Below are 19277 nucleotides of genomic sequence, written 5' to 3' on the forward strand. Positions count from 1 at the left end.
AGGTAATTCATGAGCTGTCACATTGACTGAATACCAAAAATCTGACATTAGGTAAAAGTGAAAGGAAGGTTAATCTCACAAAAAACCTGACATTAGGTAAAATTGAAAGGAAAATTGCATCATTATCACCACTATCAGTCCATCATTATTTATCACCACTATCGGTCCATTGGTCAGTTCCATGCAAGCAGTAAAAAAAAATTTTGTATAGGCAGAAGTCCATTTTTTCGGCTCCATACAAGCAGCCAAAACACAACCCATTCATTCAAAACGCACCCAACACCGCAAAGCAAGCATTGAGCACGTGGAGGAGGACGACAACATTTCCACCCATCACAAAGCGACACATCAGCACCACACAGAAGACGATTTGGCAACTTTCCTAAGCACTTAGACTATATATGGTTGAAAACGCAAAACCGATGGTCCTCGTAAGTGATATAAAACTCGCCCTGTTGTCAAAGGATATACTCAACTGGAAGGTGTTGATTATCATGGCACTTTTTCTCCCATTGCTAAAATGGTTACTGTCCGTTGTTTATTGACTTTAGCTACTGCTCGAAATTGGTCTCTTCACCAGCTTGATGTTTACAACGCTTCTCTTTATGGCGATTTTCACGGAGAATCTTGTATGTCGTCTCAACAAGTCATTGCATGGTTTGAAACAAGTTTCTCACCAATGGTTTGCCAAATTCTCGATCAATAGCTATCCAATCTATGGGTTTTGTATAATCCAAGGCATATTATTCTTTATTTATATGTCAGAAAGGCACGTCATTCACAACTCTATTAATTTATATTAATGATATTCTTATAGCAGGAAATAATTCCACAGCTATCTCTGATATTAAACATTTTCTACACAATCATTTCCGAGTCAAGGATTTGTGACGGGTGCCGAATTTGTTTAGTAATAAATTACGTGCTTAAGAGAATATAAATTTGAGAATAGCAGAGAGAAGGATCATCTCCATGGAGATTGGGGAAAATTTGTTCTTTTTAGAGCAAGATTTAATGGGGGAATTTAAATAATTAAAACAAGCAATTAATTCACACTAAGATAATTAAACAAAATTAAGCTAAAATTAAATCAATAAATAGCAAAACTCTAGCAAAGGAGTAACTTTTAGAGACGGTTCACACAACTGATCCTTAGTGCAATAGTAAATTCAATTATTCATTGATAAATTAGTTATAGCTATCAACAAGTTCTTACACTCAGCTCTTTGTTACTTTAATTTGTCGGTAGTTAAGGTACGACCATTTACTATTTTCCTAATCAGGAGATATCCCTTGATACGATCATAGGATTCAATCTCTCAATTCCAGTAAAAATTAGAAAAGCTTAATTCTAACCAACAAACACACTACGATAGTTTATTTAAATTAGATTGTGTGTTTCTCTGACACAAATCCAATCATACCAATCACTACAAGGATTAAAATAGCCAAATAATTATGAATTCTGCTATTTTAATTCGTAGTAGATTATCTAGTTCAATCAAATATTGAGCCTTCGATATTCAGCTAAACATAGCAATCATAAGAAATTAATCTAAAAAGCACACAAATACTAATGAATAAAAGAAACAATAAAAATTAATTCGATCTCACAAATGCTTATAGAACCAAATCTTCAAGTTATCCCTTGACTAAAAAAAGAATTTAGTTGCTTTTCATGGAAATGACCCAAGCAAAAGTCGATGTACAGTCAAAGAAAAAAAAGAGAAAAATTTGAACCCTAGCTCTAATGTCTTTACCTAATTTTATAACTATCTAAAACATATCCAAGTTTCTCTAGGAAAAGAAAATAAAAAGAGAAATAAAAGAAGAATAATAGTTTTCTAATCATGATGGAAGTCCACATATTGAAAAGGATTCTTATTTGCAGTAAGGAATTCGAATTGGAATTAGAAACATCCATGCCTGACAATCCCGAACTTTCTGAACTTGCGCAAATTGGCGCACCCATGACTAATTGGGTAGAAGTCTTTTGAAAAAATACCACTTTAACTCCTTTTCATTCCCAATTCCTATAATTGGCACCAAATGTAGAATTTAAGCAGAATCCATTAATTAACACAATATTTAACTAAAATAACAAGAAAATATCCACAAATTCAGGCACTATTATGCACCCTATCAATTTGGGTGATTTGAAAGACTTCTGGGCATCGAGGTCTCTCGATCAAAGAAGGACAATTTTATTTTGCAAAGAAAGTATGCATTGGACATTTTGAAGGATGGAGTATATTTGGGAGCTAAACCAGGGGATTCTCCTGTAGAACAAAATATTAAATTATCAGATGAAGGAAATTTACTTAAGGACCCATCTTAAGATAGACGACTTGTTGGACGTCTGATATATTTGACAATTACTCATCCGATATCACATATTCAGTAGATGCATTAAGCAGGTTTATGCATGCACCTTGGAAACCCACTTGGAGTTTGCTTTACGTGCACTACGTTACTTGAAAAATAATTCAGGACAAGGTTTGTTTTTTCCCTTTCAGAATGATCTATTTTTTAGTGCATTTTTTTTTTATTTTGATTGGGCACATTGTCCTATTTTAAGAAAATCAACCACTGGTTATTGTATTTTTTTGGGGATCTACTCTAGTTTCTTAGTGGACAATGGCAAATGACTGTCTCGCTCTAATCAGCCGTAGCCGAATATAGAGTTGTGACTGGAGTATGTTGTGAACGACCTCGAATGCATTTATTGTTAAAAGATTTGAGAATATTATACCTAAAATCGGTATTACTGCATTGCGACAATAAAGTCGCGTTGCATATAGCAGCCAATTCAGTGTTTCATGAGAGGAGCAGATGTATAGAAATAGATTGTCATTTCATTCGTGACAAGAAACAAGATGACTTAGTTGCAACTCAATATGTTTCTTCCACGAATCAACTTGTGGATGTGTTTACCAAGCCTTTGAAAAAAGAGATGTTTTCAATCATGAAACGCAAGTTGGGAGTTCTTGATATTCACTCTCTAACTTAAGGGGGAGCGTTGAGAAAGCAAGTCCATAAATATTGACATAGATTTTATTGTAATCAAAATGTAATTAGGAAAGCTTTTGTAAATTGATAGCAATGCATAATTTAGCACAATTATAAGAATTGGTAGAAATAGATATTGTAATGCTATATAAAGTGCATTGTCCTAATTCAATGTATATGAAAGTAACATCCCTTTTTTCCTATCATCTTTTCAAATCTGATGTGCAACTTTAACTTTGAGTTGGCAAATGGAGCAAAATCGGAGAATTTGGATATGACTGAAGCCCCTGGGATTGTTACACCAAGGAGAGTCCCTCTCCTACTTGTTGCAAGTCTACCTAATTAGGCACTTGAATATGTTATGTTCATAGATATTCTTATCATTATGGCTGTCACCTTTGACTTTAATTTCACGCGGGGATTCATTCAGAAAACTTTTTAAATGGTGAAATACTAATTTGTGTTTGCTTGTGTAGTATAATAGAGATGGTTTTTTGAGTTTTGAAAGTGCTATATAGAAAATGAAAGGATACTGAAGTTTCAGAATATGTGAATATATTCTTGAACATTTCTAAATAGCAAATATAACAAGATTCAAAAAAAAAAAAAAAAAATCTTGTAACTAACTCACGGTCCTTATCTTTGTGCTTTGCTAATGGCAATCATCAATCATGCACTTGAGCTCTTTATGATATATATTTGAAAGTAGCTTGTGATTTAGGACGTATTATCCATGTTTTATCTTTGTTATAATTCTATTTTAGTTCGTGATTGACGTCAAGTTTTCCAAATTCGGTCCTTGTTAAGTTCCATTTCTGGGATACCTCGGTGCTTGAATTGAAAAAAATACAGTTTAGCTCGATTTTATCCATGAGCTCGAGTTTGCATATGAATCTGATCACTAGTCAATAATTGGTTTGGAATGAAAATTAATTTAGAAGAGGATCTATTTATTGACAACATAGAAATTTGTAAAATTTGTGAAATGACTAAAAAGGGAAAATCACTATTTTGGTCCATGAACATTTTCACTTAAACCAATTTCGTCCATTACTATTTTTTTTCACCAATTTAGTCTTCAAACAATTATATCGGGTTCAATGTAGGACTTATTAGGTAGCGTCACCACATTTTATGTATTTAGCACGGGGGTGGGGGTATATTTGGAATGACTGTTTCGATTGTCTAATTATAGAGATTATAACAACAACTTTAACGCGATGAAGGAAATAAACCTCTGAAAATTGTGAGAGAAGAGCTCATAGAAATTAGGGCAGTCACCGAACTTGGATATTTGCAAGTGAAATGCAGCTGAGGAGAAACTTCAACAACTCTGCCTCAAGTTTATATAGCAAACAACTCAAACCTGGATAGTCGAGCAAGTGGGCAATTGACTGGGGTGAAGGGAATGAAAAGGGTAGAATGCTACAATAGGGATGAGGTTGTACTTTGTCATTGCCGTGAAGAATGTAGAATTGTAACTTTGCAGACATTGGCGAACCCAGGTAGAAGATTTCATGGATGCATAAATTACGGAGTAAATTTTTGCAATTAATCATGACATATTGCTTGTGTATTTTGATGTATTATATATTTTACTACAACTAATGGCTAGAATTAATGGTCATTGTAGAGACTGATTAATCACATCAGCCCCACAATCAATTTATTCCACTAATTAATCGCCCACATGCTAAACACTGCCATCGAAGAAGTTGAGAAGAAAATGTTGAACTAATTTGGATCTGATGAAAGTTTATCCACATCAGCCCCACAGCCAAGGATAAAGTACAAACACATCAGCCCCACAATTTGATGAAAAGGTTAAACTAAATGCTTGCCACAAACAAACAAAAAGCAATATAGCAGAAAATGTTAAACTAAGTAAGATCTAATGAAAGCTTACTCGACATTGTTGCCAGATCTGCCATCAATGCATTCCATCGTCGAAGACACGGATCTGTTCATCAATCCCAATCACAGTTTTCTTAAATTTTCATCTTTATGAAACCCTACTTCTCTCTCAATTTTAGAGGTTTTTGTCCTCATCTTAAAGTCTCTATTATAATCCCTATAATTAGACAATCGAACTAGTCATTCCAATTATACCCCTAACCCGCCATGCAAAATACATAAAATGTGGTGGCGTCACCAATAACTCGTACATTGAATCCCATAAAATTGTTTGAGGACTAAATTGGTGAAAAAAAATCATGAAGGATGAAATTGGTTTAAGTGAAAAAGTTAAGGGACCAAATTGGCTATTTTCCGGACCAAAAATTTTGATTTACATACATTCTTTGGGATAAGTCATGAAGAAGAATTTGTTATTAACGGTATAAATTTTGATCAAGAGAAAGAAATTTTTTATTTTACTTGCGGGGTAGATTCTCTTATTAATCGATTCATTAGAAATTGTGAAGCTGGAAACTTTTGTGGTGGAAATAATTGGCAAAAAGAAGGTTTGCCTTGCTTGCTGAAAATTGTGTGGATGATTATTATTTTGAGAAAATATATTGGCTTTGATGGTGGGCTTGATTAACTAGAATTGACAGCTACATTGTATGCATAGTACAAGGCTAATTTGCTTCCATATGCGAAGATAAAATCGATGATCAACTGCAAATTGTAATTGCATGTCACCTACGTCGTAACAGAGTTTTACATACAAATCGTTGGCCGCGACGATGGTATCGGACCTTCGCATGGTGAGTTTGCTTTAAAAGGGACAATGTTGACGATATTAAATCAAGATAATTACTATGTTCTTGGTTAATTAGGTGTTTTAGTTAAATTGGGCTTAAGTGTTATAAGTGGTATAGGAATTGGTTTCACAGTTAATTTGGTGATTGAGTTTGTATATGTATGTGATAGTAGAGTCCAATATTACGTTAGTTGATTAGATTGGTCGTATTTAAAGGCCTAGTGGCCTGTTGGTTAGGTGTGCAAAACAGTAGTAAGAATTTGTTCTAATCAAATTGAGTTTTGCGCCCCAGAGTGCCAAAATTGCTTATCTTCTCTTCTTGGCCAGTTGATGTAAATTTATTGAGTCATTCCTCCTTCGATTTTAAGATGTTATTTATACTTCCACTGTGTGGTTTTTTGTACTAAAATAAATACCACTCATGATTTTGCTAATGGCTAGATTCAATTAGAACTATATGCCCTTTCTGACTTTTTTGTTAAATTATCTGCCTCATTACAATTTTAACATTTGGATTTGCTATTCTTCTGTCATGTAAGACTCGGTGTTTGTTGAGTTGAGTACAATTACGCTTGCGATTATAGAAGGACAATCTGACAATAAGACACAGAATGAATATATATACATAACTGAGCATTCGGGTGATGTAGTGTCCCAAGCATATGGTTTAACTCCTAACAAAACAGAACTTTCGTTGCACTCTATAGATTTAACTCCAAAATATCACTTGTACATAAGGTACATTTACAAAAGCAATCACAGTTTAAGAAATTGAAGAACATCTAAATGAACCACTCCATGAGCAAAAGGCAATTTTGTCTTCAACATTCTTCAACCATAACCATAGATATCTTCCAAAAGCTAGTATGAATAGCATTTATCTGTCATAAAAGAGTAAAAGAAGTAGGTAAGGGGAGGAGTACAATAATAAAGAACAAGTAATGAGACTTAGATTATTAAGACAAAAATTACAATTCATTAAGAACCTCATATAATTTGGCCCACATATTACAACACCAGCAAGAAGTTAGAAATCACAGTCCAATCTATACAAATACAACACTGCATAAGCTCAACTAAAGAGCTCTCTAAAACAGTTTTTTTAAATTTTCTTTCTTCTTCTTTAAATAGCTCAACTTATTGAACAATTAAATTGGACTCCCACAGTAATTATTGTTTAATGTTTATGCTTTTGGTTGTTTATATATTAAAACTAGGTGATTGCTTCCCATGCAAGGCGTGGGAACTTTAGACCTGTTAGTAAGGTTGTATTTGTTATTGTAATATTTTTAATATTTTAGATGATGAAAAGAGTGATGTGGTGTGTATCGTGAACTTGGGCTGGGAGTGAAAAGGAGTATTAGTCAAAAATATATTAGTTCAAAGAGTAGTCATGTACTAATACAAAGGATACAGCCAATGCAGTAATGATGATTCACAAGAAAAAGGAAAGCATGATATTTACATATACAACAGTAATCTAGTATAGATGATTCAAAAGAAAGAGGCTCCTTTGACGTTCAAATACATTCCATTAACATGTAACAACAACTCAGATGACAATGAAATAAATTCACAAGTACCAATCACTTGGTCATTACTGCAGTAACAGTTAATGGAAGTAGCAAGATATTGCTACAACTTGGTCACATGCAAATTTTTTTTTTTGTTCTGGGTTCACAAGGAATGAATTCATAAATTATGAAGCAGCAAAATAAATTCACAAGTACCAATCACTTGGTCATTACCACAGCAACAGTTTCAATACCAACAGTTTCAACTTTCTTGAGACAATCAAGTTGCATCTTAAGTTTGCAAAATATCAAGTTTTACATGTCCATTAAAAATTTTAAAAAGTACCTTTGCTTTCATCACCACCTTTCCGGCTTAGAATACCTCCTTGAACACCACCCCCATAAGCCACTGCTTCATCTGGTTTTACACTCTTGTTGGGTTTCTTTCCATCAAAGTAGTCCTTGAGAAGTTATTGGACTTTTGGGATCCTGGTAGCCCCACTAACAGGAAAAATTTCATGCATCTGTGGTTCTCCAAACCAGCATCCCCCATAGCCTTCTTGACAAGTCCCATGTTTTTGCTAAAGAGGTCATTGTTCAACTCGTCAAATCAAGCATGAGTCCTAACTTGCTGCTGGCTGCTTAAAGCTCTTTTGGCACGTTCAGCTTCCCTCAGTTTTCCAAGTGGTCTATTGTGGTTGCTGATGTTCTTTCCATGTTTCTTGTTAATCAACTTGATGAAATATTCTATAATCCTTTGATGAAAGCCTTTGCCTACAATAAAACAGAGCAATTAGAACCATATGAAAGCTTTTTATAAGAAATGTAACTAATAAAACTTATACAAGAAATTGGTTGCTTTAATCATTGTTCAATATTTTGCAAAATCAACAGTTAATTAGTGTAGTTAGATAAACTTTTTTAATTCGTAGTTAGACAGGCAACTGCTGCTGCTCTGGGTTCATTGATAGTCCTAGCAACATTCAGCCCAGCAATAATACCTGCATTCTTTGTTGCCTGCCTCTGGGCATCATTGAAGTAAAATATGATTCAACGAGTAACTCTAGAAATTGAACTATACCGGGAACAGTTACCACAGCATCCTTAATTTTCTTTGCAAGGAAAGCTTCAGCTGCTTCTTTCATCTTAGTTAAAACCATTACACTAATTTCCTCAAGACTGAAGACTTTAACCTTACTATCCTTAATTTTCACCTAGATATAAGGTTTTCCATCCTTGTTCACAATCTTACAAGGAACGAGCTTCATATCCCTCTAAACTTCATTAGTCTCAATCCTGTTATATAACAGTTATTAAGACTTCAGTGAGTATATGTATACACACCAAAATGTTCCAGCAAAAATGATAAATACACGAGTGTGCCTTACTTTCATCCAATAAGTCTCTTGACATCAAAGATAGTTCTTTCAACATTAACATCGAATCAGTCTTTCGCTACCAGCAAATGCAATCCATGATGGCTTAATACGATTCCTTGGTCATTTGCTGTGATTTCAACATGACCATTTTTGTAAATATGAGCACATGAATAGGTAGTTCCAAGATCTATTCCAATGACTATTCCTAATTTTGCAGCTTATTCTTTGGTGATGGAAATTGTAGATAGACAGCCTTTTGCACCGAAAAAGATAGACAGCCTTTTGCATATTATTGGAAAAAGTAAAACTCTTATGTATAGTTTTTGAGAGAAAAAAACTAAAACACTGCAGGATGAAGCAATTCCACACTCATGATGAAATCCACAATTACTCGAGCAACCGTGGGATTGAAGAGTTCGAAGAGCTTGCTCAAACATTGTGGTGACCATCCCAAGAACAAGTGGAAAAAATAAGAACTCATTTAATTTCAAGAAAATGAAATGAACATCAAGTATCAAACTAACAAACAGTGCAGGAACAGAAGAAGGATATGAACTGCGAAGAACAATCTGATAGATAGCCTAGTGGTTAATGGTTTTTTTTCCCATCTCCCTTTTTTCTTCCTTCCCAATCCTTCCTTGCTAAAAAATGGCTTTGAAAGTATCAAATAGTACCTATCAAATTAGCGAACTGAGTTAGTTTAAAGAAGATCCTATAATAGTTATTCTAAAAATCTTTAGTCACTTGCTACGTGAGGAGGGCGTGGCAGATAATAACTCTTTGTTTTTTGGCTCATTTCGAATTGATATACTTTTTGGCTTAATTGGAGAGAACTAATTTGAATCATTTCCAACCAATTTACAGATAAAAAAAATTTCATTTATGAAAATGAAATAGAAAAAATAATAGCACAAAAACAATGAAAATAGACATCAATGGCTAGTAAAAAAAAGGTGTTCTTTTATCATTGAAAATTAGGCCAATGCTGATCAATGAGCTATAGTTGTTTGACTATCAACAGACATAATATCAAGAAATTATGAGAGCTTTTTTTGCTGTAACATCAACAGGCATAATATCAGATGTGTAATCTTGTTTTACCAGAGTTTCTGCCTATACAGTGATAATCTAGCACATTAACAGGCAAAAACAATAATCAGGCAGACAGTCACTGAATCGAATAATCAGGCAGCTTATTTTCATTGAGCACCACCTTGCCATCAGAATAGTAAAAGTTCGCTGTCTCTAAGTAGAATTTTTTCACTTCACAATATTTACAATCCAATGCATCAGGCAGACGGTCAACATTATGGCTAATGAAATTCAGAGCATCTAACCAGCTATATTTTTATGAGTGTGTTATGTGCATATCAATGGGTTATAAATATTTGAATATGAATAGATGTAAGATAAAGAAAGAACGAGACCTTTGTTTTGCATACAAGTCTTCTCATACTTCATCCTCCAAAACTGGGAATCCTAAAATTAGTTCAGGAACTCTGGGGCTAAATTACAAAAAAGAAAATGGAATGACCGGAATTGCAAATTTAAGCAAACGATCGTCTTCCCCAAACAGATTAGGCATCAATCTTCTATTTAGACCTTCACTCGGGCATTTTAACAAACAGTACATGGGCATAGAAGGATCCAGCAATTTTTGCTCAATTGGGACTGTAATTAGCCCCCCAAAATTTGTCAAAACACAAGAGATTTCAGTCCAAACAACATACAATAGCATACAATCTAAAATTGTTAGCAATCAACATGAAGTTGGCACTGAACAAACGCACGGCAAACATGCTTTGAGACTTTTCAATGTTCATACTAAAAATGGAAAACTAAAATTCAAAGAAGGCAGACGGCTTACAGCGTTTGCTTGGCGAAGTCTGCAGGCGATGGTGATGGTCGAAGGAAGGTGCGAATGATTAGGCGGCTATAGCTGCCATGGTAGCTGCGCTGGAGCTGGGCGCTAGTGGTGGGTGGAAACATGAAATCGAGGAGTGACAGTGAGAGAGAAAGGCCGTGCGGGAAGGGGAGATGCGTCAGGCAGCTAGGCAGCGCACGAAATGGAGGTGCCGTGGCGGAACTTGGAGGCGGCGGAAATTGGATGAGAGCAGAGTGACGGCAGCTATGGAGATTGCGCGCTGTGATGGCCGATGAGCGGCTGTTGCTCTGTATTTTCTTTGTGTCCCCTCTAGGCTAAGACCTTTCTCTGTTTCTGGTTTCACTTCCTCAATCACCAGCACCAGCCCCCAAATGAAACTTTAGTCTTTTCCTTCGTTCCCCTGCCGACGTCCCCCTTTTCTTCCTCGACAGCTAAAAGATTTTGGGCAGAAATTTGCAAAAAAAATTGTAGAATATTAGGGATTTGGAAAAATTGGGGAAAATGTATAGGAGAGAGAAAAATGAACCTTTCCAATGAAAACCTTGCCCTTTAATGCTGGACAGCCATGGTGATGCTAGTGAGAAGCCAGAGAACGGATTTGTTGTATGGGTGAAGGTATCAGGTGCCGTGCGGAAGCTCTGTTTTGTGCTCAGTGCAGAAGCTTGTTTGTTTCAGCTCGGTGAAAGTTTGTGTTGCTCAAGTGTTCCGTTGCTTTAACTCAGACCAAGTGTTCCGTTGCTTTTGTTTTCAGAATGTGTTCCGCTGCTTTGGTCTTTGCTTTGCTTTGGATATTGTTTTTGTTGCGCGGCACTTTCACTATGATTTGATCAAAATTTTGACTTCACTCATTTTCCCTCCATTTGATACCAAAAATCATGTTTTTTTCTGGATTTGTAATATGGTTTGAACCATAGATTTTAATGCTATAGTATTATTCTTTATTTTTTAGCAAAAAATAAAAATTTTCATCAACATAGGTGGCAAAATTTGTTAATTTCATATAATTGAAAATGTACTTTTATAATTTGCTAATATTTTATACTAATTTCTTATAATTGCAGCACTAAAGAACATCATGTAATTGAAAATAATTAAACTCAAATTATATGGTTATAACATAGTTTCAATAAAAATAATCATTTTCCCAACATTTGAGACCAATCATCATGCTTTTTTTTATTTTTAATTTGGTTTGAAGCATAGATTTTATTGCTATAGTATTATTCTTTATTTTTTAGTACAAAAACACAAATTTTCATCAATATAGGTGGCAAAATTTGTTAATTACATATAAGTGAAAATATACTTTTATAATTTGCAAATATTTTAGCCCTGCAATTTTTTATAATTGCAGCACTAAAGTACATCATTAATTGAAAATAACGAAAGTCAAATTCTATGGTTATAACAGACTTTCATTAAAAATAATCAAATGCTATTAATAAGACATTATTGTTAAGTCAAAATCAAAGAAAATTTAGTGATGACATAATGTTATCACTAATTTATTCAAGATTATAATGACAAGAAAAGTCGTCACTAATTAAATTGCTAGTTTTTAATATTGTCAATTGCTAGTTTTTAATACTTTTGTGAAAATATTGATAATGGTTGAGAAAATTTTGTTACATTACTGCAAGTGATAAATGTACTTTTGTTCTTTTTCAAACATTTATTTTAATGTTTAATTTTGTTTAAAACTATTGTACTAGTATAGATTTGCAAAACAAAACTTAAGTTCTCAATAGTTAAAAAATTCATTACAGAGAAAACACAAAGTAGTAGTTGCAAAATGTGTATAAATTACAGATATTTTAATGTGTATAAATTACAGTTTATTTTAATGTTTAATTTTGTTTGAAACTATTTTACTAGTATAGATTTGCAAGACATAGATTTATGGGTAATTTCTTTTTTTTTTTTTGCTTTCACATATTTAATTTATGTTAAATACAAAACCTACCAGTTTCCCTTTCATAAAAATATTAGTGCAACACTTTTTGAATTTTACTTACAAACATTTATGTATTTAACATAAATTAAATGATTCAGAGTGAAATGCCCATAAAGAGCAGAATATTTGTTCATGTAATGGAGGAAACCCACAAAGAGTTGGTACTTTATGGGCCATTTCTTTTTTTAAAAAAATTTAATTTATGTTGAAAAGATAACCTGCCAGTTTTCGTTTTGTAAGAAATCAGTGTAACACTTTTTGAATTTTACTTACAAACATTTATAAATTTATCATAAATTATATGTTTGAGAGTAAAATGCCCATAAAAAGTTGGTACTTTGAATAGATAATGCTCATTTGCCCATAAACTACACTCCCTGAAGGCTATTTTGTTAATTACTTTGTAGTACTTTGTTATTCCTTTGCTAATACTACTTGGCATGTAGTACAAAGGATAAATCTGGCATAAATTTCTTATTCCATTGATAAAAAGACCTGCCTGCCTTATAACTATTGTAATGAAAGATATATCTTTAGAGTTTATAACAAATTATTACTTAAGTTTGAGAAAATTATAAAATATTTATGCATAGTTTATCAAGATACCATTCGCAATTTCCTAATAAAAAAATAGGGGCTAAATTGTAAAAGCTAGGGTGCCATAATAGAAATAATAAAATTGGTGTATTACATATGGGGGTTAAATTGCAAAAGTTAGAGTGCCATAGTAGAATTAATAAAATTGGTGAATTACATATGGGGCTAAATTACAAAAGTTAGGGAGTAATAATAGAATTAAAGAAATCGGTGCACTACATATGGGGCTAAATTGTAAAAGTTAAGGTATCATAATCGAATTAATGGAATTTTTTACAACATTTGGGGCTAAATCGCAAAAGTTAGGGTGGCACAGTAGAATTACAGAAAGTGACTTAGAAATAAGTACTTTAAACAGTGACGATTAATTCTTGTCACTAAATCCAAATCGGTAGAGTGACAGTGACGATATTAGAAGTTGTCACTATATAGATCATTTTAGTGACAACTTTTTCAAGGTCGTCACTGAAGACTTAGTTGCTTTGAGCAATTATGACAACTTTTCTTGTCGTCACTAAACAACCACGTTTTGTGACGACTTTTGTCGTCACTAAAAAATGTTGTCACTAATGACCATATTTCTTGCAGTGTAGTTTGTGACGAAAATAACGGGTCGTCACTAAACATTTAGTTGCTTTGATGCAATTATGACAACTTTAGGTGTCGCGACTAAAGAAGCTCCTTTTGTGACGACTTATTGTCATCACTAAAAAATGTTGTCACTAATAAAATTTTTTTTTAGTGATCAGTGACGACAATAAAAAGTCGTCTGTAAATAGGCCAAGCAATAGTGATGATGTTCTTAATGTCGTCACTATTGTGTGTTCTAAACACTCCCGCGCTCTTGCTAAAACTTGGCGGGAATTTACTAGTGACGACTTAGAAAAGTCATCACAAATGAGTTGGCTCCCATTAGAGGTTTGTGACGAGTTAGAAAGTCGTCAATAAAGGATCCACTTTTGTGACAACTTTTTTTCGTCACAGAGAAAAGTTGTCACTGATGACCAATTTTCTTGTAGTGGCGCTGCTGTATAAATACATGCCAAGCTTGAATCCAAAAAGAGAATACATTTTTCTTCATAAATACGTCACCAATAATTTAAGTGGGCAAATTTACCTACCTTACATTGCATTTTGTCAATGGGTCACATCAATCGAGTTTTGGCAAAGCCAAATTCAACTCAGAAAATGAATACGAATTTCAAACTTTCAGCCTTGGATTTAATTTAGAAGGCTCAAATTCAGCTCCTAAGTTTAATATGAGTTTTGGGCTCATATCAGGATTGGGCCAAGCTCATAACTAAGTACACAATTATATATCATATACTCTTTCCGTCCCATTGTTAACGTCATGTTTCTACTTTTTTGTTGTCCCAAAATAAGAGTCTTATGGCAAAAGTCAAACAAATTTCACTACTAATTTCCTTTTATACCCTTAGTAATAATGACAAGATTCCATCAATTAATAATAAATAATTGCATATGCCCACCACAACACATGCACACTTTCACCATTCCTGTGACCTTTTGCTTTTAGTTGGCTATTTCCATGTGTCAGACAATGGGTAAAACTGGAAGAATATAAAAAGCGCAGTTCACCATTTTACTGTACATAAAAAGTGCAACTACCGAAAAACGTCCCAAATTTTGGGACTGAGAGAGTATTAATATTTATGAACTATTATTTATATATAAATTATTAATATCTTAATGTTATGATATATATAATCTACAATTATATATATTATATATAATTATACATATACATGGGTCGAGTTTTAATTACGTTTGAGTCTAGTAGAACCCAAATTCAGCTCACACTTAATTTGGATCTATCATTTAGATCCAAACACTTTTTGACCCTACTATGAAGTGGCGTCCTCTAATTTATGAGCAGCCTTGAAAATTTCTATCTATATTCTGAACTGGAACTAGCAATTGCAAGTACTTCTTCTCAATACTAGGATGATAGAATGATATTTTCAGTCGGACACTTGTGCAGCATCCTATATTAAAGTACCTCATCCTAAATGGCTTAACTTTTGCAGTTGAACACTGTCCAGTAATTTATGAATCCACTTGGTTGGATTAATGTTAATAATTTTTTATGAATGAAGGCTAAATGCTTACAATAAATTGTAGTGTCGCTTGTCCTGGACACCAGCCATGAGTAGCATGACTCATGAAACCTATGTTTTGAAACTCGAAACGGATAGTGACTAGGCTGAACTCAAGAGTCAATGGGTTCAATCAGATTCGGATCAATCTAAGAATCGGGTGACATCATCATAATATTATAAATATATTAATTAAAAATTAAATAGATTATATGTAAAAATATATATAAGTGTATTATCAATATGGAAAAAATGTTCCTTTTATCTCTCTATTTGTATTCTTATACATCCTAAATTTTAGCATCCTCCGATCATAACTCTAATTGAATGTTCTTAAGCTTGAAATGAAAATTGATGCGCCTAAAACTAATTTATGAGACTTGTTTGACAAATAAAGAAATTTATGAAAGCATTTACCACTGTTCAGAAACTTGAGAGGTCAAAATAGAATAATAGAAAAGTTGTGAACCAATGTCTAAATCTTTGCTTCTTTCCAAGTTTTCGGTTTATAAGGAAGAGTATGCCTCGTCCGGTCTTCTTCAACGTTTCTTCTTCTCCAGCCTGTAACATCCAATTTCCTATTATGTTGTTTTCTTCCTTTTTGTACTTTTAATCTTCTAAAATCTTTTGTCTTCTTTTCTTTCCTCACCAAAGAAAACATTAATTTCTATTCTTTATGTTCATTTTTGTCTTCAATTCTCTTCTCATTTCTTTACAATTCTTTTATTTTATTTTTAGATCTTGTTACATTTGAATGCTGGAAGAATTGTAAGTGGCTATGCCGCAGCCACCGCGATGGCCACCACCAATCTATGCTTTTTAATCAAGAACATCAATTTCTATTCTTTAGATTCATTTTTATCTTCAATTCTCTTTCAATTTCCCACAATTTTTCAGTTTTAGATCTTGAAGATTTGGATGTTGGAAGAATTGTGAGTGGTTGTGCCACCACCACCGTCATAGCCAAGACCCGAGCTTTTTAATCAAGATCTGCAGATAAAATCGTCAGAAGTCAAAAATTGGAAAAAAAAAACTGGGGTTTTTCATTTTTTGGGTTTCTGGTCTAACCGAGGTTTTGATCGAGTCTTAGCCATGCAATTTTTAACACAAACTCGAACTGGATGCTTTGCTGGTTCCTGGTTCATTTGGTCGAACTAGTTCGTTCGGTCCAATTTTAAAAACAATGCACGAAACAAGTCACCTACAGAAAACTCGAAAACATAACAAACTATTTTGGACGTCAGAAGTAGAGATTGCATATTTTCCAAACGATATAAGATAAAACCTAGACTTAGTTAACTAAAGGCGTTATCACATTAAATCAAAGCACATTACTGAAGAGTTTTGGCACGTATCTTTATTTTATATTGTTTGAAAAATGTGACGTATGTTTTACTCAAGAGAGATGTGATGGATCACCAATGATACATTAATTATCTTATCGTTTGTTTGTCACAACTAATCCTGCATAGATCTCACCTAATTAATTTCCTAGGATGACTTGTATCTATTATTGTTTTAGTCATCCAAAAAATTTAAATTATCTTGCGGATCCCTTTTCCAACTTGAAATACACGCTTTTCTTCTTCTTCATGACTCCATTTTGGCAATGGCAAAATGGACTTTTTCTTTCTTTTGGAAGTGCAAAACTCGTAATTCACTATTAAAAGTAAGCAAAAATGCACACAATTTGCTGCAAAAAGCAGAAAACAAAGAGTATGAACCTTAAAGAACCATTTAGAACCCGTTCATTCTTACACAGAAAATGTTTTACAAAATATTCTAGAAATTCCAAGAGCTTAAGGGAGAAAATAATCCAAGAGAGTAGGGGAAAAAAAAATAATACTAAAGCTGGCTTTCACTTTCCCGTGCAAGCAATCTTACTTATGTTCGGAGATTTTAGGAAAGGGACATCGAGTAAAGTCAAGAAATAAGACAAATAAATTTCAGAATTTTAAATTTAGCAGGCACATACATGAGGTTCCCTTCTTTTCATTTTCCCTTTCCCATTCTCATTTTTTAATTACAAATTGGGTGACTTTTTGGTTCTATTACATTGTTAAGGTTTTCATAATTGTCAAACCTAAGAAAAGGACTCAAAGGATCATGTTTTGAATCATTCTCTTCAATTTTACCCTCCAGTCCCTGAGTGTTAAAAAATACATAATTATTTTAGAATCACAAATAAAATTAGTATCAACTTTCAAAGGAAAAGAGGAGAGCCTAAGAGTCCAGCTGAAAATCTCTAGTTACCTGATTATTGTCCCTATTAGGTAAAGAGAGGCTTACATTCATTTTTTGCCCCCTCTGGAAGTTGCATTTCGAATTAGCTATAAAAGATGGCACTTCGTGGAAGCTAATAAGTGTAGTAGGGAACCCAAACGAAGCAATAGCGAACCAATTCACATTTCTGAACGGAAAAACAAAGATGTATATGCTTCCAATTGAGCAAATAATTGCCTTTTCTTCAAACATTCTATCTCATTACTTCTTTGTTTCCTCTTCACCATCTTTGTTGTCAAATGGCGAAATTCCACTTCGAACCCCTCACAGAAACTTCCACCTTCCCTCCAAAGCTTCCCATAATCGGAAACCTTCATCAACTCGGTTCAATCCCTCAACGCTCTCTGAAATCATTAGCTCAAAAATACGGTTCCCCAATGCTGCTTCATCAATAGCAAGTGGCGTCCTCAACTTTATGACCAGCCTTGAAAATTTCCTATCCATGTTCCGAAGCGGAACTAGCAATAGCAAGTGCTTCTCAAATACTATGATGATAGAATGCTATTTTGAGTTGGACGCTTGTGCAGCATCCTATATTGAAGTGCCTCATGCTAATGGCTTAACTTTTGCAGTTGAACACAGTCCAGTAATTTGTGAAGCCATTTGGTTGGATTAATGTTAATAATTTTTTATGAATGAAGGCTAAATTCTTAAAATAAATTGAAGTGTAGCTTGTCCTGGACACAAGCCATGCGTATCATGAGTCACAAAACTGGTCACCTATAAAAAAGTCAGAGTGAAACATAACAAACTATTTCGTTGGTCAGAAAAAGATATTGAATATTTTACAAAAGTTATTAGGTAAAACCTAATTAACCTTTCTTTCTTTATCTCTCGGATCAATGTGAGACATAATCTTTTACTCATGAATCTAACAAATCTCTCCTTTCATGAGTAACCCCTCACATTAAACCCAAATTTATAAACTCTTCTTGGATCTCACTTTAATACTAAATGCAATCTCACCTTATCACTTAAGATTACCTTTTCTCCCAAACACGGACCCACTCTTCTTCAACATCTAAATTGTATTCTGGACCTCTGCCAACCTTTGGCTTCTTGATCTAATACTAACTGGACCCTTTGCCAAACCCATGTCGCACCTGGTACAACACTAGCCAAATTCATTAGCACTTTGGCACTTCGATTCACCATCAAGAAGAGAATTCACCGTTCCAACTCTTAAAAGAACTCACTTGCCCATGAGTAGCCCAGTCTTGTAATCTAAAACTCTAATACCAATTCGATATGGAGAAACACCTCGAGAGAGTTCACCAAAGAACTTAATATGTAAGTCAGGAATCCAACTTTGACCCAAAAGCTAAGTCATTAGGTCTCGAGTCCTTACTTACATATTAATCACTCTTTCTCTCGGATCAATATGGGACATAATCCTTTTTTCATTAACCTAACAATTTTGGCATGTATCTTTATTTTATGTTTGTTTAAAAAATGTGATGTATGTTTTACTCTAGAAAGATGTGATGGATCACCAATGATACCATTACCTTTGCTATTATCCCTTTGTATGATTGCACCATTAAGTACATTAATTATCTGATCCTCTTGTTTGTCCCAACCAATCATCCATAGATCTCAAGTAATTAATTTTCTAGTATGACTTGTATCTATTAGTGATTTAGCCGCCCAAAAAATTTAAATTTTCTTGCGGACCCCTTTTCCAACTCGAAATACATGCTTTTCTTCTTCATCACGACTCCATTTTCGCATGGCGAAATGGATTTTTTCTTTCTTATGGAAGTCCAAAACAGTAAGCAAAAGATACACAATTTACTGCAAAAAGCAGAAAACAAAGAGTATGAACCTTAAAGAAC

At 33.8% G+C, this 19277-nt stretch overlaps 1 pseudogene; it reads right to left on the reverse strand.

The window, feature by feature from the left end:
* Window positions 1–6232: 6232 nt before the first annotated feature.
* LOC113755281 lies at window positions 6233–17886 on the reverse strand (annotated as a pseudogene).
* Window positions 17887–19277: the final 1391 nt, after the last annotated feature.

This window comes from Coffea eugenioides, unplaced genomic scaffold (assembly GCF_003713205.1).
Source record: "Coffea eugenioides isolate CCC68of unplaced genomic scaffold, Ceug_1.0 ScVebR1_1381;HRSCAF=2222, whole genome shotgun sequence".
Classification (NCBI taxonomy): Eukaryota; Viridiplantae; Streptophyta; class Magnoliopsida; order Gentianales; family Rubiaceae; genus Coffea; species Coffea eugenioides.